The 23,388-nt window shown below is 37.9% G+C and overlaps 1 protein-coding gene, 1 long non-coding RNA gene and 1 pseudogene across 4 annotated transcripts in view; all 3 read right to left on the reverse strand.

The window, feature by feature from the left end:
* Positions 1-334, reverse strand: part of KYNU (kynureninase) — a 146,317-nt gene extending 145,983 nt beyond the window's left edge. Inside the window, exon 1 of one of the 3 annotated variants that reach the window (XM_012473460.3) lies at positions 119-334. The gene's annotated coding sequence lies outside the window, so the exon portion shown is untranslated. The remainder of the gene's footprint in view (positions 1-118) is intronic. The other 2 variants (XM_012473461.3, XM_064382801.1) reach the window with 2 other exon arrangements.
* A 4,631-nt stretch (positions 335-4,965) lies between these two features.
* On the reverse strand, positions 4,966-18,582 carry LOC135276942 (uncharacterized). The gene is made up of 3 exons (XR_010344498.1): positions 18,357-18,582; positions 10,117-10,447; positions 4,966-7,628 (listed from the first exon to the last, which is right to left on the reverse strand). It is a non-coding gene; the product is annotated as an uncharacterized LOC135276942 (long non-coding RNA).
* A 2,115-nt stretch (positions 18,583-20,697) lies between these two features.
* On the reverse strand, positions 20,698-23,062 carry LOC105731608 (RNA polymerase I-specific transcription initiation factor RRN3-like; annotated as a pseudogene).
* Between the last annotated feature and the right edge of the window lie 326 nt (positions 23,063-23,388).

A 23,388-nucleotide genomic window follows, 5' to 3' on the forward strand; every position in this document is an offset into this window, starting at 1 on the left:
GTAACAGAAAAAAACCTTTAAAACACTACGACGAAGATTGTAGCTGAGAGAGTTCCATTTGGAAAAAACAGAGAGCAAACATTAGGGTAGAGAGTTTTTATCAGCACCTTGAGCTTACCTAGGATTCCAGTGGGGTGCTCGGCTCCCAGAACCTCTCAAGAATTTCTTGCCAATGTTCAGGCCAGATCTTAGGGTGAGAGATTCAAAGAACTGCTCAGACTCCACCCAGTGGAGAATTTACAAACGTACTTTACTTCCCACTAACCAATCTGTAATCTCCAGTCACTGTCAGAAATTTAAGCAACATGTGTGCCTGCCCAACATTTCAAATGCCAGCACCTCCAGTGAGGGCTTCTTTCCAGAAGGAACTTTGCTCTTTAGACTCAGGTAAACATACACTTCCTTGTCCTTTAACTATTTAAGTTTCTGGCACCTGAATTGATGAGTTTGTCCTAGAGCTGAATTCCAAATTTTGCCTTACTTCTTCACTTTGAGCTCTGGATTTTTGAGACAGTACCCATGGTCAAATACACTGAGGATTTTTAGTCTGATGGCTAAACTTCTTAGTCAAAAGTTTAAATAGACTCTCAATTCCAGAATTCACCCCATAGCCTAATGTGTGAGTTTAAAAAAAAACTAAGAAATAAATCTGGACAGTTAACAAGACAAGGAAGAAGAAGATCTGAAGTTTCGAGTGGAAACTAGCCTGGCAAACTCCATTAATGCAAATTATTCCTTTAAGAGTGTGAACTATTTTTCCACTTTGATTACCTCTTTAGGCTCATTCCGGAGCTTGGATCTTTCAATGACTATCCTTGTAGTTATTAAAAACTAAGAGCAAAGACTTTCAATATTAGAACTAAGGGTAGAGACTATGCCTGAATAATTGAATGACTTATGCACATCTATGCTTTGTTCAGTAACCCACAACAAATCAAGTAAAGTGTTATTTAATCATTTCTATCAAGTGTTTGTTGTATAACCCTGAGAAATTCACTTAATCCTTGTGGCGGTTCAGTCTCCTGTTTATAAAATGAACTTAACAATACCTTCTTTCCAAGACTATTGAGATGATGAAACCACGCACGTAGAAAGCCATAGGTACCACGACACGAAGTCAAAAATGACATATTCTCTTTTTTTAAATCTTTATTAACCAGACAAAAAGTGCTACTCTCCGGTTTCCAAGAGGGGAGATAAACTCCATGAAATTACCTTAATACGAGTAATGACCAGTGATAAGAAAACATACTTCATTTCATCAATTGTATCCTTACAATAATCCTATAGACTACCAATTGATTAACTTGGAAGAGTAAAACTTTGAATCCATTCAGGGAACTTCAGAAGATATACTTTTTCTTTTTTTTGGATCTATTCTGTGTACGCCTTATGCTGTAAAAACTTTGGAAGATTACCAGGCTCTAATATATGGGGAGTGAACCAGAGAGTGGGTCTGTGTCATTTTTGTGTCACTCTTTTAAAGACTGACTATAGATTTAGAGATAGAGATAGATATGGACATACCAAGGTTTTGTTTTCACATGATCTGCTTCTTCTGAAATCTCGTAATAATATGATTAAAAACAATTTCATCAAAATATTATCTTAAAAACTATGTTTAACTTAGACACCTTTAAAGAACTTGCTTGGGGGTCTAAGCTCTACTTCTATTTCTTATGTTTTATAAATTTCTTTCTCAAAATTTGTTACATTTGAGGAATAAAAATAAAATCTTAATCCTCTATACCAACCGAATAGATTCCCTCTTGGCCAAAGGGACCCCAGAATAAAGTTGAAAACTAAGTTTTTGGCCATGACAGGATGAGAGGCGGAACACATACCTGCTCCATCACTAACTATGAATAGGCTTTCTGCCCTGTGGCTAAACAGAAACCAGTCATTTCGAAAGACTCCACCACTGACATCAATCATCACCTGACCTTATCCCTCCCTTTTATGGTTTGGAACAAAAAGAGATCACTGATCCTGGAGTGTTTCTGGCTAGTCTATGGAGAATGTGCAGTAAAGGTTTTCACGTCTTCTGCTTCACATTGGGCTGAAAACTGCCCCCTCAGATTGTATTAAGGCTGTCATTTTTGAACACGGATCCCATGAAGAGGCATGAAACTCAATTGTGCATGCGCACCTTTCTCCTTTCATGAATATTCATGGATCCCCCTGTAGCTTATTGAAGACGTATATTCAGCTACCCTGCTCAGCATAAATTCGTTTCCTTTTCCCCTCCCTCATAATGTCCGTTTCCAGCTTCTGACCAGAGACTACGCTTCTCAGAGGTCAGAATGCCACTCTGCAGGCTGCAACCCTTTATGTGAAATGAAGCTCTCCTTTCCAAATTTACGAACCTATCATTCTTCAGTTGACACCTTCATTCATTCAAGAAAACTATTACGTGTACTACTTGCACCAAGCACAAAGTGAAATGCCAGGGATGTAATGGGGAGCAAAACTTTTATAATAACCTAGGCTGCTAAATACATAAGGGGATTGTGAGAGAGCAAGTCACGTGGGGAGGGGTGAAAGCAAGACCCACTACAGGGCCAGCAGTGGAGGTTAAACAAAGAACAGTGTAAGCTACCATTCCTTCTTTTTTGGAAACAGGAAGAAAAAGAGTGTTGCCAGAATAAGCTGTTGTAAAATTCTGAGTTGTCTATTAATTTCCAGGTACGTCATCCCGCTCACAACATGATATGTTTCTGAGAGGAAAAGAATGATTTTATCCTTCTCAGAGCTCTGCCTATATATGGAGCTAAATAAAATATCTATTGAATTGGTTCATTTGTTTTTAATTAAGATTTAGTTTATTTTATACAAGTTGATGATTGGAAATATGGGAAAGTTTTGTTCTCTCAGAAGGTAATCTTGAAACATAAACTTTATTCTTATTCTTCGGGGCCTTTTTGTCACAGTTTGGCCATTGCCTAGCATTTAGTAGACGAAAATGGGCACTTGCTGGATCATTAACCAGATAATTCAGAGCAGCAAACTCTTTCTATAAGAATCCAAGGCTGGGTGGGGAGGAATAACACAGGGAGAAATGCCAGATACAGTGTGCCCCTAAGTAAAATAAATAAATTAAAAAAAAAAAAAGAATCCAAGGCTGCACTGTGAGTCCGATCATGACACTCTAAAGCTGGGTCCTCAGTACATAAAATGAGTGATGAGACTAAAGACAGGGCCACTGCTTGGTGGCTGATTCTGGTCCTATTATGGAGAGTAGCTTCTAGAAATGAAAGGAAAAACTTCATCTTGAGGGACAAGTTAGAGAAGAAATAGTAAAAGGCTGCAGTCTCAAACCAGGGTAAATAGAAAATTTCACAATACACTGTTTTTTTTTTTAATTAAATCAAAATTCAGAGCTCACGTCTGACTTCTTAGGGGGGAAATTTACTCTGAGTCATTAATGGGACTCTCTTCTTTCCACAGGGTATTGGGAACTTCCCATATGGGAGGGGCCAATTGCTTCCTTCTCTCTGCCCTCCTGACTCTCCCTTCCCCTCACCCTATCCCTGGAGCCCTGCACACTCACTCTTTCCAAACTTCCCCTTGGGGATGACCAATATAACATAACAAAACTTTGTCAAATGCCAGGTCAGGAGATTTGCCTTAAGCAATTTCTGCCAAGGAACACGGCATCTTCCCTACAGGGGTAGGGGAAAACATAAAAACAGCACACACAAAATTATCTCTTCTCCCTTCTTCCCCCTCCGCTTATCTTCCCTCCCTTCTCCTCTCCTTCCTTTCCTGCTGCCCCCTCTTCTTTCCCTCTGGCCTTCTCTCTTCTTTCTCCAGTGCTCTCCTTTTGCCTTCCCTTTCTCTCTTCCTCTCTCTCCTTTTCTTCTTTCCTCTCCTCCCTCCACAGCATTCTCGTTTCCTCCTCATTCTCTTCTTTCTTCTCCCTCTCCCTCACTTCTAGAACTAGGAAAGCAAAGCAAATTAATATGCTAATGAATCACTAGTCTATATTTAGACAATCTACTTTTTTTTTCCTGTGAGGTACATATTCTGGTTATTAGAAAAATTTCTCAGTAATGGGCAGGGACTTTCCTATCCTCTATACGTCGTATATTCAGTTTTTCAGAGAAAAATGCAAGGGCTCATTATAAGCAAACGACATTTTGTCAGTTGGTGATTAAAATTTATTTAGAATAGAAAATTCCTATAACCCATTCCCTTTTTACTAGATTAGAACTTTTCCCTCACTGTTAAATTCACAAAGGTATAGAAGGCAATCTAAACCCTGTGCTGTAGCAGGGGAACTTTAGTAGTTTTCTGTGTATGTGTTTGCAAGTCAATTTGCTCAATTTTCTGATTGTTTACATGAGGATTTAGAATTAATAAAATAATCCACTTCTTTCCCTTTGTATTCAAATAGTGGTTGATAAAAGAATCAGAGCTCAGCTATAAAGTGTATCCAAAATCATTTAGATGTAAGAAAATGCTTTTAACATTGCTGGCCCTATTTTAATGAGTTATCATGTCTGAATATATAGAAGATTGATTAATTAGTAAGTTACCATGAAGGATTTTTAAACTCCCACAGTAGAGCAATGGTTTGCTTTCAAATAAACAAACCATTCTGTAGTGGTAGTTGTTGCTGCTACTGTTTGTTTAATATACAGTTTGCTGCAAAGGAATACTGTCATTGATAACTACGGATTCCCTGAGGTTCCTGTAAAACATGAAAAACCCAAAGTAACTTGAGTAATATTGACATCACTGACCACATAACAACATCACTGACATCATGATGACTCTGGAAAATGAGAACAGGCATTAGAAAATCTCCATTTAAAGACAAAGCGCTCATACACCAGGTTTTTTACCCCCATAGTACAAAGTACAATACAGATGACCTCTTTTACCATAACAACTCATAACAAAATAACTTTCTTAATTTTAAAAATGACTATCAACAGGGATAGTATAGAGCTGACGTTTGGAGATGTCACTCCAAGATCCTCTTCTGGCATTTGGCTTTGCTTCCTATGTTTGTCTGGCAAAGTGTTTTCTAATGTCACTAATAAACGCTATTAAAGTTCCCATTTTGGAAGCATCCAGTATTGGTACACAATTTTGCCAGTCATGTGACTTCCCATAGCTTATAGTACACAGACACCAAAATATAGCAAATTCCTAAATTGTCTTAATCCCACATTGCAGACAGGGAGAAAGTGTTCACTTGACTCGAATCTGAGGAATGGTGCAGCATGTCCTCAAAAGCCAAAGAAAAGTACTTCTAAGGGGCTCTGAATCTAGACAAGGAAGGTGCAGAGTATTAGATAAGAATAAAAGCTCTGGGCACAGTGGCTCACGCCTGTAATCCCAGCACTTTGGGAGGCTGAGGCAGGCGAATCACGAGGTCAGGAGATCAAGACCATCCTGGCCAACACATTGAAACCTGGTCTCTACTAAAGAAAGAAAGAAAGAAAATAAATAAAATAAAAATAAAGAATAAGAGCTAGCAAGAAACAAAACAACAAATGCATTTGAAATTTTAACTTGTATTCATGTAAGAAAATAGTATCCTTTATAGAAATATTTTTGTAATTTAGAGGAAAAATATAGTTAGCAAAATACAAATTTTTAAAACTGACCAAATAAGAGAAACATTTGAAGAAAACAGTTGCTTTAGAGGAGATTAAAATGTGTTTAAAGAGTTAGTGTATAAAAGGAAACATCCCCATTGCCAGGAAGTACAGAAAAAAAAATAGAAGGCAACATTATGTTTGAAAAGTTTTGCATATGAATTCTAACACAACATTGAAGATTAGGATAGTCTCATGTTATTCAAACTATTCCAGACCATACAACAAGATAAGTTTTCTTGTTCCTTTTGTGAAGTTATGCTAAAGTTCCAAAACTTGATAAGAATAGGAAGAAAAGCTGCAAAATACTACTTCAGTTTAAAAAATGCTGATAAGGAATTGTATCACATCTATTTTCATCAGAGCTAATTATTATTTTTTTCAGATTTTATTTTCACCTTGAAAGAGTCTGTATTTAAATTTTTTGTAAAAAGATTATACAAAGTTTAATCCTACAAACATGCAAAGTAAACCGTCAAGTACATGTGTGATAACTTTGAGCTATATCACTCATAACAATGCTAACTCTTTTTATACAGGATATACGAATTCTGCCTAAAATATAGCTTTTCCCCACTGCATTGTTTTACCATATTTGTTGTTTTACACGGCTTTGAACTGTATTTTCCTTTTTCAGCTTATTTTTGATTTTAAAAAAGTTTATTCTTTTATAGAGATTTTATTCTATCCCATTTTGCAATTTTAGGTTCATAGCAAAACTGAGCAGAAAGTACAGTGAAATCCCTGCATCCCCTTACCCTTAACTTATTTTTTTTTCCTTTTTATTTTTGAGATAGAGTCTCATTCTGCTGCCCTGGCTAGAATGCAGTGGTGTACTCATAGTTCACTGCAACCTCTGCCTCCTGGGCTCAAGCAATCCTCTCACCTCAACTTCCCTAAGTAGCTGGACCCACAGGTGCACACTACCACATCCAGCTAATTTTTGTGTTTTGTGTAGAGATGGGTTTTCACCATGTTGTCCAGGCTGGTCTCAAACTCCTGAACTCACGCGATCTGCCCACTTCAACCTCCCAAAGTGCCGGGATTACAGGTATGAGCCACTGAGTGGTCTCCTCAATTTATTTTTTTTAACTCTTTTTTTTTCCAGTCAAGTTCGTTGTCTCTTTTACTTTTGTCTAATTTGTTTCTTACATTTTCTTTTATTATTATTTCAATATTGATTCTTTTATTTTGTCGTTTTTTAGTTCTTTTTCTTTCCCTAGTTAATTTCATAATTCCTCATTATGCTTATTTTTATTTTATTGATTTCAGTATTAAATATTTTAAATTGATTTTCTGTTACACAATTTAACCTTTATTATTTCTTATATGATGGTGTTTATTCTTTACATTTATTCGACTTTTTAGTTTCTTGGATTCTGTTCTTTGACTTTATCTCATTGGTTTAATTTCATAATTCTAATTATTTCCTGGCTATTTTAATGTTCATTATTAAAAATTGTTAATGCTTTTAATTTTAAAAATGGTATTTTTATGGGATATGAAAAACAATTCAATATGGACGGCCTCAAGGAGAAAGGGTCTGTACCATGAAAAGATGACCTTGCAATTTTCTATCAAACTTCCCAGGAACAGCGGTTCTTAACCTCTTTGCCACAACACAGTGAAGGGTGCAGGATCGTGGACTCTCAGTAGTTCTCAGCTGTGATGTAATCAAGTGCATTTCAAAACCTCTAGCTAAACGCTAAGGCAAAGATAATCGTAACTTTCGTTCATATTCCTGTTGCATTATTTGTAGTAGAACATTTTATATACTGAGTAATAATCAGTTCTATTTGTTGGAAATGTTTTCTTCCAACTTATAAATGTTATGCTAAGTTAAAGCTGTTTCTTCACTGTAACTGCAAGCTTCCCATTCTGCGAGGGCTGGGATCTCTCCCTGCATTCCCTTCATGGTCATCTCTCGGCCACTTGGCCTCACGGATGCATCAGACTCTCCAGTGGTTTCAGTGCTCCCTAGTTTCCAGGTTTGATGATCGTGCCGGATTCCTGACTTTCCTGCATAAAGACAAAAGACAAATGACAAACTGGGAAAAAGTATTGGAATATATAGTGTATACACAGGTTAATGTTTTTGATAGATAAAAACTATTATTATTTATTTTCACTTTACTCAATAAAATATTCCCATTTGTTCAAGTTATACTTTTTCACATGCATTTAATTTTTTATCTTAATACAGGAAAAACTTTTTGTTTATATTTTCTTGTATATTTTCTTTGATTTCCTCTTTTTCAACACTGTTTTTGTGTCATTTTATTTAGTTTTTTTAAAAAGGCGTATACCTAAATAAATATCTACATACCATTTGTATTGATTCTGCCACTGTGTTTCAGCCTGTGCAACAAAGAGAGACCCTGTCTCTATTAACAAAACAAAACAAACAAATAAAAAACAATTCCTCTGATACATCATCCCTGTATCTTTACTGTGCTTGAAAAATGCACCTTTGGACTCACTGCACTGTCACAGGCTGAATGCAATAGTAGGTTAATGTTTTACTGACACCAACGAGTAGCTAAGCAGGATACTCTAGATTTTTACTTAATAGAAAGACACTAATATAGAACAAAAAATTCATCAGCAAGAAGACATAGGCAGAAGAAATTGCTTTTTAATTTCTTCTTATCCATAACTTTTCACAAAAAGCATAGAATCATAATTCTGTTGGTTTTTTAACAGAAAACATGAAGTCTTTACTTTGACCAATAACTGTCTACTCCTTCCTTCTATAGCATTCCCCCTCCCACTGTGTGTCTCAGTCTAACTGGTCATTGATAGTGGTAGGAAACAGACAAATTCCTAGGCAGACAGGGTTGGATTCCTGATAAAACCCAGTCTTCAAACCAAAACCAACTTAAAGCCTGAAAATCCAGTTGCCAGTTCCAAATAGACTCTATGTCCAACCAGAATGAGAATATATTCCTGTTTGCCCACTCTTTCCTAATTGGTCCTTTATGAATAATGCTTTCTTTCTTTCTTTTTTTTTTTTTTCCCTGAGACAGAGTCCAGGCTGGAGTTCAGTGGTGCCCTCCCGGCTCACTGCAACCTCTGTCTCCTGGGTTCAAGTGATTCTCCTGCCTCAGCCTCCCAAATAGCTGGAATTACAGATGTGCCGCCAAGCCTGACTAATTTTGTATTTTTAGTAGAAGCGAGGTTTCACTATATTGGTCAGGCTGGTCTCGAACTCCTGACCTCAGGTGATCTGCCCACCTTGGCCTCCCAAAGTGCTGAGATTACAGGCGTGATGAATAATGCTTTTTAACCAATGGAATGTTGCCTTTTCCAGGGCTACCTACAACCCCCGCCTCCTCGTCCCAACCTATAAAAACCCCAGATTCAGCCACACAGACAGCTATCTGCTTTTGGGCCCCCTCTCACACAGGGGGCTGCCCACTTTGGGTCCCCGCTTGTTGAGAGCTTTTCTGTTGCTCAATAACATGATTCTCTGTCTTGCTCACTCTGCGGTGTCTGTGTACCTTATTCTTGGTTGCAGGACAAGAACCTGGAAACTGCTGAATAACGGGAGTGAAAAAGGCTATAACACTCCCGGCCATCTCACCGAGCTGCGGGCGCGGGAATGAGAAGAGCTGTGATCCTTCTGGGGGCCCAGACCTTGGGACTCTGAGCCAGAGCTGTAACACACTCCCAGGTTCATTCAAGCCACAGGCGGCTAGAACGAACGAGCTTATACAGCACGTCCCCACTATCCGAGCTGCAAGAGGCAGGAAGGAGAGAGACAGCTGTGGCGTTCCCTGGTGTCTCAGACCTGGGGACACCCCTAGAAGAAGCTGTGACACTCACTTGGTGCTCCGCGGTTGCTCGCGTCTCTTGAGTTTTCGGGCACCACTGCGTCCCCCTTGTCTTAAGGCGAGCACCCAGCCGTGGAAGCCCCTTGGGGCACACCTGGTCCCACTGCGGGCTGTGTGCAGAGATGTGGTGATCAAGGAACCCGGAAGTGAGCCAACAACAGCTTACCAAGCCAAGCAGGCAGAGCAAGCCTGCCAGGCCAAGCGGGCAGAGGGACCGAGCAAAGCCTGGGCAGAGGAGCTGAAAAACCCAGAGGTTTTCAGCGGGCAAAGCGGCACCCCAAACAAATCCTGTATCATCATGTTACAACTTTTTTTGGAGTTTCCTAACTTCATTTCCTGTCTTTGTATTTCGCCCTATAATCAAAACTCCGTGTTATTCAGAGATAATTGTTTTCTAAAATGCAAATGAAATCATGTCTTAAGATGTTATGTAAAGACCTTTTGTAATAATAATTTTTTTCTATATTATGATTATTTTTTATTGCAGAGATGGGGGTCTCACTCTGTTGTCTAGGTTTAAAAGCCTTTCTTATTGGTATCTGAAAAGGATGAAGTTTTAACATGACACACAAGGCCTGTGCCTAGCTCTAGAGTCTCGTTTTGAGTGTCTCTTCTCCATGGATGCTATAGTTCAGCAAACTTAACATTGAACTGCCCCAAACTCTTTTACTCACCTCTCTGTTTTTCCTTAAGTGCAGTTACTTATTTTCTTTGAAATATTCTTTTTGTTTCTCTTTCTTTTTTTCCCCATTCACCACTAATCAGAAGGCAGGAATAGTCTTTTCTTTCTTGATTGCCCTCTTTAGGAAATCAACTTGAGTTTCAATCCTAGCTTTAAGGTACTCCTTTGAACTCCAATCAGAGTTTGTTGCCTTTTTAAAAATATGTCTGGCTGGGTGTGGTGGCTCATGCCTGTAATCTCAAAGCTTTGGGAGGCTGAGATAGGAGGACTGCTTGAAGTAAGGAGCTCAAGATGAGCCTGGGCAACAAAGCAAGGCCCCGTCTCTGCAAGAAATGTTAAAAAACAAAATAAGATAGAGAGAAAATAAGATAGTAACATAAAATAAGAGAAAATAACATAAAAAAGAGAAAATAATATAAAAAGGAAAATATAAGATAGTAACGATAACATAGGTAACATGCTCTATAAATCAGAAGTATGACTGGAGGTATGAGGTATCCTGGAGGTATGAGGGGATTTATCTACTCACTATGGCCCAATTCACTTTATTACTAAAACAAGAAATCAACATGACTCAAGTTTAGCACCAGGTAACATAGGTTTGTGTGGCAAGATAACTTAGCTAAACCTGATCATCATCTGTGAAGCCATTGGCTGCTGATCTTTACTTCCCTATCATACTTGCTGCAATGCCTTATAATAATGGCTATGCACTTTCTATAAACTGTCTCCTTCAGTCAGAGTGGGATGGAGTTTAGGGATTGCTCCCTGGCTTACCTAATTTTCCAAAATTACTACTCCGGATTAAAAAAAAGAAAAAAAAAATATTAACGTTTTGAGATAAGGTATCACTCTGTTGCCCAGGCTGGAAGTCAGTAGCATCATCACGGCACACTGCAGCCTCGACCTCCAAGTCCCAGGCTCAAGTGAGCCTCCCTCCTCAGCCCTATAGGCATGTGTCACTGCACCTAGCTAATTTTTAAATTTTTTTTGTAAACTCCCTACATTGCCCAGGCTGGTCCCAAACTCCTGAGATCAAGCAATCCTCCCACCACAGCCTCCCAAAATGTTGGGATTACAGACATGAGCCACCACACTTGGCCAAGATATTCTTCATTGCATTTCATGGGACCATACCGCCTGCCCAGGGAGAACTCCCTTGCTCAGAAATATGAGTGCATTCTCCATGCCAGCTTCTTTTTTAAATTAATTAATTAATTAATTAATTAATTAATTAATTAATTTGAGACAGGGTCAGGCTTTGTTGCCCAGGCTAGAGTGTAGTGATGCAATCATGGCTCACTGGCTCACTGCAGCCTGGACCTCCTAGGCTTAAGCGATCTCTTACCTCAGCCTCCTGAGAAGCTGAGACTACGGGCGCATGCTACCACATCTGGCTACTTTTTGTATTTTCATTTTGTAGAGATCGGAGTCTCTCTATGTTGCCCAAGCTAGTTTTAAACTCATGGGCTCAAACAATCCACCTGTCTTGGCCTCCTGAAGCGCTGGGATTACAGGCATGAGCCACTGTGTCTGGCTCCACACTTGGACTTCTTAGGTCTGACACTTCATTGTATTCAGGAGCTATTCTTAATATAATAGTTTGTGGTTTAAGATTATAGCTGTTAACTTTTATTAAAGACAGAATTTCCTTCTCAGTTTTCTAAAAAGCTTTTTTTTTTTTCATATTCTCCTGGCTTTAAAGGGACGAGCAGTGTAAAAATGGCTAGCCTGCCCCTTTAACTGCAAGTTCCCCTGAAACCTTACTTTCACTTCCCCTGTGTTGCTGAACCTCCTCTCTGACAAAGGTCTAATGACTTCCTAATTGACAAATCAAAAACTGCCTTCTCTGCTGCCAGCCTCTACACTGAAAGCTCTCATTCCTATCACTGCTTTTACAGTGCAAATCTCAGCTAATTTCTATTCTCATTCTCCTTTGTCTCCTCTTCTCTTTCAATCTCACTCTACACTCTTTTCCTTGGGTTACCAAGGAGAAACATATCCCTTTATTTTTGTACTTGTAGTAGTTTTTATACTGCTCTTAAAAACCCTTAACACAGGCTAAGTTCTCACTTTACCTGTATACATGATTACCACTGTGGTTTGTTTGTATGTATTGCTCCAAAATTCACGTGATGGAACTTAACCCCCTAAGTGGTGGTATTAGGAGGTGGAGTGCTTCAGAGGTCATTAGGCTGCTATGAGAGCTCTGCCCTTATGGTTAAGATAAATGCCCTTTTAAAAAACACTTCATAGAGCTGCCTCCCCGCTCCCATGCCTTCTACCCATATGAGGACACCTAGATCACATCATCTCTGAGGAATGAGCCTTTTCCTTTCCTATTCTCCTTCTACCACGTGAGGATGTAGCTTTACTTCCTTTTCCATAGGATGCAACAATAAGGCACCGTCTTGGAAACAGAAAGCAGCCCTCACCAGACACCAAATCTGCCAGCACCATGATATTGGATTTCCCAGACTCCAGAACAGTGAGAAATACATTTTCTATTTTTTAAAAATGAGCCAGTCTAAGGTGTTTCGTTATAGCAATGCAAACAGACCAAGTCAATTATCTTTTTTACTAGAATATTTGTAAAAAAGTTTTGAAGTTTTATCTTTGTTTAGTGCCTTTTACATAGGAGGTAATCAAATGTTTCCTGAATTCAGATTATTAAATTATATAATGAATTAGATATATTGCCTCTGCATTGTGTCTTCACCAAAATCTACTAATAAATAGTTATGTTAATAAATTAAATGTATTAAAATATCACAAATTAAAATCGACAGCAAAAATAAAAGCATTATGACAATGGAATAGAAAACTTAAAAACACGATAAAACCAAAAAAACAATGTTGAGCCATATGCCTGAGGATCAGTTTACTCTCTAGATGTAGCGTGAGTAAAGCTTGGGCTCTTAGCATAAGTAGGCATAAATTAAATAGATAAAAGAGAAAGTTATTCTACACAAACAATACATATTTTTTAAATAGGTTAAGTTTAAAATCCTTTAATATGCAAGTACTTACTTTCAGTTTCAAATAGAAAAGTATGTTGAAATACAATCATGATTTTTAGTCATTGGTCAGTAAATTCATTTTAGTCTAATTTTCACTAACAACACATTACAAGTAAAACTTGGCAGAGGCATGCAATTTCAATTAAAATAAAAAAAAAATCCACTAGAAAAAACAAATACTTTTTTTAAAGAAGCCATCACGTTAGGCTGGGTGCAATGGCTCATTCCAGTAATCTCAGCACTCTGGGAGTCCAAAGTGGGCAGATCACTTAAGACCAGGAGTTTGAGACCAGCCTGGCCAACATGACAAAACCCTGACTCCACTAAAAATACAAAAATTAGCTGAGTGTGGTGGTGTGTGCTTGTAACCCTAGCTACTCGAGTCTGAGGCACAAAATCACTTGAACCCAGGAGGCAGGGTTGCAGTGAGCCAAGTTTGCACCACTGCACTCCAGCCTGCGCGACACAGTAATAGCCTATCTCAAAAAAAGGAAATAAGGGCTGGGCGCGGTGGCTCACGCCTGTAATCCCAGCACTTTGGGAGGCCGAGGCGGGTGGTTCACGAGGTCACGAGATCGAGACCATCCTGGTCAACATGGTGAAACCCCGTCTTTACTAAAAATAGAAAAAATTAGCTGGGCATGGTGGCGCGTGCCTGTAATCCCAGCTACTCAGGAGGCTGAGGCAGGAGAATTGCCTGAACCCAGGAGGCGGAGGTTGTGGTGAGCCGAGATCGCACCATTGCACTCCAGCCTGGGTAACAAGAGCGAAACTCCATCTCAAAAAAAAAAAAAAAGGAAATAAAGAAAGCTATCACATTAATAAGAATGCCCCTTGAGATCATTAAACTCTAGCTGGAGAAGCTTTACGAAGAGGAAATGCTTTATCAGCACTTCTTTCCTCATTGTCACACCCTACAGCCTACTCTCTCAAAATTAAAGTTGCTTCTGTGATGAGCATTCCCAGCAATGGCAGGAGAAACCCGCAGTTAGAACCAATTCTTGCCACTGCATGTCCACAAAAAAGACTGTGTTTACTGTATTTTCAGCTAAAGATCATATGAAAAGGTTATTCTTTGCAACTCTGACTCTTAGCTTAACTGTTGATCTCAAGTCTTTGTTTATTAAATGAGTCCAACTCATGATGTGTGAGATGTCCCTATTGTGTCTATTACTCCTTCTTCTTGTGCTCTATGTCTTGATTACAGTACAATTAAAGTACAAAACAATAAAATAAACACTTTCCTTTATGTTTGTGAGACTTGAGCCTATTGACATATGGTTTACAAAACAATTATGAATACACTTACAGTACCCATTGAATTGTGAGGGTTAGCTCAGTTTGGAAAACCCTAGCATATGTTCAATTTCTAAATCTGTTATATCTGGTAATCTACCTGATAAATTAATTAAATTTATTGATTAAAGTAATAAAAGTCCATAGCTGATCTAAAATCTTCCAAGTAAAGTAATTATTTTAAATTTATATTTAGTCTGTTAGAGCTCCAGAGAACATGATTAGAATTGAGCCCTTCAGAATATTCTGAAATTACGTCCTCATGGAACAGCAAGAGGTAATAATTGCTCTGCTTGGAGAAGTCAGAGAGGGTTCCAGTGTTTACATATGAACCTATTCCTTCTCATTTGCTTATGGCAGACATTGCTAGTAAAAGCTCACACTTCACTCTTTTCCTCTGTACCTAGATGTGGTCTTTCATTTCCACAGCAGAATACTTCAGAATACTTCAGGCACAAACACTAAGGAATGGAATGCTGTCTCTCAACCTCTGCTGAGTGTACACAATCCTGGGGCAATATGCATCTTTGACTAATCTGATTTACATAAGTGAATATAAAATGCTCCCCAGGACACCTTGCTAGTAAAGACGCCAACTAAGAATAGAGTATGAATTAACAGAGCCAAGAATGGACATTGGAGTGGGAATTTACTAACTAGCAATTTACTTGATTGATTATATTAAATAAATGATTATTTCCTGATAACATCTGAAATATTTTTAATGTTTAGAGAATTTGTTTAGCAACTAAAAGAAAAACTTTCTCCTAAGAAAAAATCCATGCACATTTAAGAACGTTCCATTTTCCCCATTCCCTTTCATATCTGTATTTGCTAATATCTATAATACAAATTCTAGAAAACACACCTTGACTCATCAATTTATGAATGATTTTACTCTCTATCGTGACATTAGTAGAGCATTTTTTTCTTTTCCCTTCTAGGTTTGTTTTTCTTCAGGAAAGGAAATCAGATACAACATAGATTTTGTGTTTCATGATGTCTTTTTAAAAATATTTTGACAACCTGGGTAATACACCATGCAGGAAGGGCAAGAGTAATGATGATATAAGTGTCATAGTTTTGAAAACATAAAGATACAGATTTGATAGATACTTTTGTGAGCCCCTCCATCATCAGCAGGTCAGGTGCCTGATGCAGAAAGAGAGGTCAGATTTAAGGGCAGGGTCTCTTTCCCACACAGGCAGGAGTGCCCAGCTAATGTGAGTTCAAGAACAGAGTAAGGTTGCTGACTTTCCAGCACATCTTCATCTATCACAATCATCTACATGCTAAACTTTAGGTGTCTAGTCTGAGATTTTGGTCTGGGATTAAATATGCTACTGAAAAAGTACTTAGTTTAAATCTAGATTAAAATAAATTTCCTAAATTTATACATATATCTAGGTACAAAAAAAAGTCAATTCAATTTGAAAGATGCTTAATAAATTCCTGGTAAATATTAAACCCTAACTATGTGTTAGATGTTGTATTAGTGTTTTATATGCATTATCTCATTTAACCTTAGAGGCAAAAAAAAAAAAAAGTTATAGGTATTATTATTTCTACTTTACAAATAAGGAAACTGAAGTAGAGATATAATAGGCCCAGTTAATAGGAAAGTAACAGATTAAGACAATATTTATATCTAGAATATTTAAGAAGTTCCTTAGGGAGAAAGACAGAAAACACAATGGAAAAATGAACAAGGAATTAAGCAATTCTGAAAGGGAAAACCTGAATGGCCAATACATTTTTAAAGAGATGGACACTTTAGAAATCAGAGAAATGCATGTTAAAGCAATGCTGAAATATTTTTATATACTAATCATGTTGTTAAAAATTAAAAATTTGGATAATATTTACAGCTGGAAAGATTGTGGATAAGTAGGAAGTCCACTGTGGACTCCGTTCCGGTAAAGCCATTATGAATAGCTTTATGTAGTTGATTGACATGAACTAGAAACAAACCCAATATTCCAGCAATTTTACTCCTGGGTATGTGTCTGTATTGTTTTCCCCACATTAGTTATTTGAAGTGACTCACCAGACCTCCTTGAGGCTTTTAAGGCTTTTGCACCAACCTGTTATCTAAAGAATGAAAGCAAGCATTGGAAATCCAAGAAATACCTATAGTGTGAGCTCTTTGGAGTCCTATCTTTGAGCTCTAGGATGAGCTGAGTATCTGACTCAAATTCCTAGGATCTGTGCTAGGAATTTTGTCTTTGGAAGGGCTCCCCTCAAAAGCTCTCAGTACTTCTTTAAACAGTGAAGTCAGTCTTAACCAATGGATGAAGACAAAGTCATCAGTAAAGAAGTTAACTTTGGGCTGGGCGTAGTGGCGCATTCCTGGAATGCCAACACTTTGGGAGACCAAGATGGGCAGATTGCTTAAGTCCAAGAGTCGAAGACCAGCCTGGCAACAGTGCAAAACCCCATCTCTACAAAAAATACAAAAATTTGCCCAGTACTAGGGAGCATGGCTATAGTCTCAGCTAATCAGGAGACTGAAGTAGAAAGACTGCTTGAGCCTGAGAGGTCGAGGTTGCAGTGAACTGATTCTGCCACTGCCTCCAGCCTGGGTGACAGAGTAAAAGAAAGCTAAACTTTGGGTATCTAGGAAAGTTTCAAACCCTGAACAGAATATCATGAATTCCACTGCCCTTTTCTTGGTAAAAGGGTGAAAAACCAGACTTCTACGCATCTCCAGAGACACAGATAGAGCTCTTCCCATCCAGCTGGAAATCAGCCCTATCTGTACTGGATCCCATAGAAACATTTCTTCACTTACAGAGAGAAATGTGGGCTATTGTCCATATAAGCATGCTTTCCATAGCAAGGATTAGAAATGTTGTTAAACCTAAGAAAAATGAAGAGACGTAGTATGTGATATCCTTGTAAGGGCATACTATATAACAGTAGAAAGAATAATATCTATCTATGTCGACAGAGATAGCAAAAGCAAAATATTCAGTAAAAACCACAATCATGACATTTTCATGATATGTAGTATATAATGCAATTTTTGAGAATAAAACATACATGCATATACTATGTATTATTCAAAAATCCCTGGATATAAATAATGGCATGAACAGTGGTTTGGGAAGAATGTAGATTATGAAGGAAATAATCAATGCTAATTCTAAGAGGGAATTGAGATTAGGAATAGATCAAAGGAAGAAAATAACATATATGTGTGTATGTGTTTGGTGTGAGAGAGAGAGAGAGATAGAGGGAAAGAGACAGGAAGAGGAAAGACTTCCACACAACATAGTCCTCAAAACGACAATAATACATAATATGATAAAAGTAATTGATAGATACTATGATAAAACAATATTATGAAAACAATAATAGATAATATGATAAAAATAATATGATAAAAGTACAGCAAAATAATCATTGCTGTGCCAAAATAATCACAGAAGTGCCTCTGACAAGTTGGGCTACTGGAACTGTGACTGTTACTTTGGAAAAAGAGAGAGTTGAGTGAGTGGGCATGATTTGAGTAAGGCAATTAGAGTAGGAGGACAGAGAGAATATTAATAATCATATGAAATTCTTTCTTAAGTCTGTGAAGTAAAATTCCAAATTATATTAAGTAGCATAACACTAAGAAAGACATACACAATGATTAAGTACTCAGGTGATAAATTTCTTCCCCATCAAATTATGATCAAAGGAATAAGTGTGTTTTAGGTTATTTAAGAAGTAAAAAACAGGAAGATCAAAACAATAAAATATGAATATAAAAGAAAAATCAATTGAAATCTTGATAACAAAAATGTAGACACTAGAATAAAACCACATGGATATAACTTCAGGCTGAGCACAATTGAATAGAGAATTAGTAAAGATAGGACTTTGGTTGTGCTTCAATAAAGCATGTAGGCTGACCAAATATCATACTTACCGTATTCATTATTTGACTTCTGGCATCCCCAATCTTTTTTCCCCTGAATAGAGCTCATAAAATGTCCTTTTCTTGCTTGGAGGATCTCTCATTTAAAGTCCTCTATAGTGATACTTGAGCAATCTGTTCTAGTTGTTTGTTGTATGGTTTTAATTTGTTCCGTATCTTCCCTAATGGGTGTAGAATAACATGGTTTTGATTATTTGCATATCAATAGATAGCTTTATTTTCTCTGACCAATGAATGATTCAGGGCTGGGTATAGAGTCCTGAATTACAGTCAGTTTCTCTCTCCCTTCTCTGTTTTTTTTTTTTTTTTTTTTTTTAATGTGAGAAGTATTTTTAAAATTGGGGTACCTCCCTTTATTGGCATAAGAATCAAAGTTCTAGATTAATCATATCATTGCTTTATTTTCACAATAGATTTTTTTACCTCAAATTCTTTTGAAACTAAACATACTTATTTGTAAATACATCCTTCTGCATTAAAACTGTCTCCCAACCCACAAAGATTGCACTTACTGTAATCTTTAAACTTCTATAAATACAATTTCATTTACTCATTTTATCCAATATACAAAAATCCCCTTTTTGTCAGCAGTTAAAAAAGAGAACCATAAGGTTCTCAAATGACTTTCTACCAAGTCACCGTAATCAAATCACCAATATCCAAACCTTGAATCAATGACAATTTCTGTTTTCCAAAAAACATATTTATAGATTGAAATTCAAACTCTACATTGCCACCAGTGTAATTATGCAATAGCATACAAAGCCTTAGGATAGAGGAAGTAGTTCATTACAAAATATTTGTGACCAAGAAAATATTGATTGCCTTTAAATAAATAGAAGTGGCAGAAAAATAAATATGCTTGAAGAGGGCCATTTTCACAAGTAAACAAAAACGTATACATTTAAGAAACAAAGCAAAAATATACGTGAACTTCAAAATGACTCTGGCAGTGCTTGGGCAAATTTGTTATAAAGCAAGGTTGTCTTAGACTTGCCCTCTCTCCCAGTGTTTAGTTATGAAAATAGAAAAACAGGCTTGTAGAGAGGGATTTCATCAAGCTGAATCCATGATAGGCATAGCCATTGGACAAAGACTGCAGTATTAAGTTTGGCCTATTATTGTTAGAAAAACCCTTCCACCGAATAACCCACATTTTTTTTAAGAGATGGGGTCTCACTCTGTTGCCCAGCCTGGATTGCAGGGATGCAAACACAGCTCACCACAGCTTCCACCTCCTGGGCTCACATCATCCTCCTGCCTCGGCCTCCAGAGTAGCTAGGACTAAAGCTGCATGCCCAGCCAATTGTTGTGCTTTTTGTAGAGATAAGATTTTGCTGTTTTGGCCAGGCTGGTCTCAAACTTTTGAACTTAGGCAATCTTCCTTCCTCAGCCTCCCAAAGTGTTGGGATTATAGTCATGAGCCACACCACACCAGGACCTAATTTTTTTCCTGTTTGAACAAAGAAATTTTCAAAATAACCAACTGATGCAGGTAAAAACTAACTCTACCTAACTACTACCAAAGACCATTTCTAGTTCTAATGGGACACTTAAAGGCCGAAGGGGAAAATATGATGTCATTTGTTTAATGTGAGCCCAAGCCTTTCAGTTAATGTAAATTACATTTACCTGGATCTCCATTTTTTTTAAACTCATTTTCACACCATGGAAGTATATTATTTGTCTGATTCTGTTTCCCTAATTTCTCTGTCTCTCCCCCGTTGGCTTTTATTGGTCTCTGAGGTCCCTAGAGATCTCCTTCAGTGCCAGCCCCAACTCTCTTTGTCCCAGACCAGGTCTGGATGTTTCCCCAGTTTCCATTTTCTCCTCGCCCTACAGAAATTCCAACACATAACTACAGCAGAAGGTAAACAATGTAGCAAAAATAACACGTTCTATTTAGAGTCTTTAAATAGAGGATTTATCCTAGAAGATTCTTCACTGAAAGCAAAGTTCCATGACTATGGCTCTGACAAATTCTATGTTAAAAAGACAGTCTGTCAAAATAGGCTTCTGTCTATATTAGAAGTTACACAATAATTAGGTCAAAAAGCTGTAATGTATAAGAAAAGTCCTTCTTAAACAAATAAGCAAAGTCTTCAACACTTATCATCAGCCCCACTGTAAAATATTGCACATGACATTCAGTCTTCTAATTTTCTCTCTAAGGGGAACAAAAAAGAAGAAAAAAAAAGATCTGTTCAGACACTCAAGTCTAACTTGAAAGTATGATATCCGAGTCAGGTGCTCATTCTAGTTCGATGCGGTGCCCAAACAGCATGAAGAGGTGCTGAAGAGCATGATAAGTGATGGGGAAGAATGCTGCATCTCAATCACACATCCTCGGGATGAGAAGGAACTGATCTGCCAGGTATAACACACGTGTGGAGCCCACACTACTTGAAGGACTTTGGAAATGTGCATCACATCAAAGTGGCTCAGTATAATCCCAATCATAGTATCATTTTGCAGCACTTCACCTTTCAAACGATCATCTTCATCTTCTGCCATCTCCTGTTTCATAGGTTTTTTAAATTTCTGAAGTTCTTCAGCACTTACGTCTACCCATATCTGATAAATAGAATAAATGATTTTCTTTGACTGCTTAAGGACACAAGGATTAACGTGGAAGAAGGCGTCCAATGGGTTGGTGCACATTCACACCGAGTTCCCACCAGCTGTATTTCTGACCGTTGTTCCTCTCACTGATAGTGGAGCAGACTAGCTGTTTTTTACCTGTGATAGCAGCAAATAAGGTAACTGCTGAGGGCAGGCAAATCTTCGGAGGATTTAGCTGACTAGTCACTATCCCTTACAAATTTAGGCATTGAAGATATCTCAAACCTTCTTTCAGGTTTCCACTTAAAAGCTGCTTGTGTCTAAAAACAAAGGTGCAGAACACAGCTTGGAAGGCTGAATAAAATGATCCATGGAGAGCATCATCACCAAAAGCCTTTGTTTTCCGATCCTTGTTATTAAGGTATTTATGTGGCCAGTTAACCAAAAGATCTAGACGTGATTTTATAGTTGTAATGAGCGGAATGAATTTAACTCTTGCCGAAGAGCTTCCAATATAATTTCCAGCAGCTCACCTGATGATGGCAGGATTATTTGAATCCTGCATTTTTTTCCCAGAGATGTTCCAAAAACGCTTCTGAGAGTCCCAATTTTAAGCTATGGAGGTAAAACATGAAAAACTGTACATGACAGTAAGCAGTCACGGGCAACAGGAGTTTGTCAAATATGTTTTATCAGTTTGTGATATATTATAAATCATTTATTTTGTTGTTATTAACCTTACCATCTATTGCACGTAGCAGACATCACGTTTTGCAAAAGCAAAGACAGCAGCATGTCCAGGCATTCAGCTACAGGGTGTACCATCTGACCTAGTCATTTGGGGTCAGCCTTCGAAACGGTCTCTTCATCTTCATTCATATTAAACAATCATTCCATGGAATCTGTCCCACCACATGTTTGAGCTGCTGTTTCCTCGACGTCTTCAACATCCTGCCAGGATGCATTCACATCTGACTTGAGTAGATTTTTAAATAATTTCATTCCTCAAGGTTGGAAAATATATACTAATCTTTAGTAAGTTATGAATGTAACCTTCCAATGTTCTCTCTGATTGAACCGGTATGGGCAATAAAACCACTGTGTCAGAGGGACACATCTTGCTATTATTTGCAAGGTACTATTGCCGAGAACTCTCGACCAGCAAGAGGATTCCAACCTGAGTGCGGGGTGCTCAGGAAGAAAAGAAGACAGACAAGCGGGGTCAGGAGGGTTGAGAAGTCAATGCTCCAACAACTTTATTTCTCAAAAGCTTTGATTATATACATTTTCCAGGCTCTGGTTTACGTCAGTGCAAGAGGAGAAGCTGATCACTAAATCACATGCTCTACATGATAAAGACGGCAGATACACAATCAGTGGTTGTAAAGGGTAATAGACATTCCTGGTGCTCACAAACAACACTTACTTCAAGACAATGTTTCTCACGACTGCAGGTGTTCTGGTTCCAATCATCTGATTATCTTTTAACTAGATTCCCTTTTTCTGTTCCTGACTCCTTTTATCTCGACTTCCCTCTTTTAGGCGTCCCTGTGTCTTGGCTCAAAACCATCCGTTTTGTGAAACTCGCTTTGCAAGCATTCACACGGTTGGGTTCCCAACATTCTATGACACGTGTCACAATTTGCAGGAAGATAATCATCTCCATCATTAGAATCTAAAACATTTACATGGCTCTTCTTAATGATCATTTGGGGAGGGTACCCCAAATGGGAAGCAATTATGATGAGCCATGGGCTAAGGAAGACAATCTGTTGACACGAATTACCCAGAGAAGCCAGATACTCTTTCACCACTGTTTGAATTCTGATCAATCAAGGCAATCTCAATATAACACTGGGGAGCTGCTCAAAGTTTTTTGCCACGTACAAGATAGAAGAGCGAAATTCTGGCAGCCAGTTCAAGAACTGGTAATCCTTTATGTCTGGATTTCACAACTGGCTCTTCAACAGCTCAAAGTCATTTGTTTCACCCTTTTTGTACTTTGGCAAGACTTCTGTCATGGTTCCATCAAGATGAACAGTTTTTCTTGGGGAAGAAATGGAAAAATCATTCTTGAATGCAAGCATATCTGAAATATTGGTCCATGACGTACCCAGCTTCTTGATCACAGAAGCTGAAGCCACAACTTCCATCAGCAACCATGTGAGAAGCAGCCTGGCCACCACAGGCTTAAAGTGATAGCTGCAACTCGGCCTTGAAGCCCTTTCTCTTGGTTACCATGTTATAACCTGACATTGTTCAGCTATTTGCTTTATATAATGAATCCTTTTAGGAAGAATTTCATCCGACTTCTAAAATTTGTTATCTAAGAACTCTTTGTTGTGGTAACTCACTTTAAGTTTTTTGTCAAGTTTCAAGTTTTAATTTTCCTCTCATTATTCAAAACATACTTAAATGCACCTATAGATAAAATCATAATAAGCCTGCATAAAATATTATG

This window comes from Aotus nancymaae, unplaced genomic scaffold (assembly GCF_030222135.1).
Source record: "Aotus nancymaae isolate 86718 unplaced genomic scaffold, 86718_ANA_hifiasm-v0.15.2.pri h1tg000029l, whole genome shotgun sequence".
In the NCBI taxonomy this organism is placed as follows: domain Eukaryota; kingdom Metazoa; phylum Chordata; class Mammalia; order Primates; family Aotidae; genus Aotus; species Aotus nancymaae.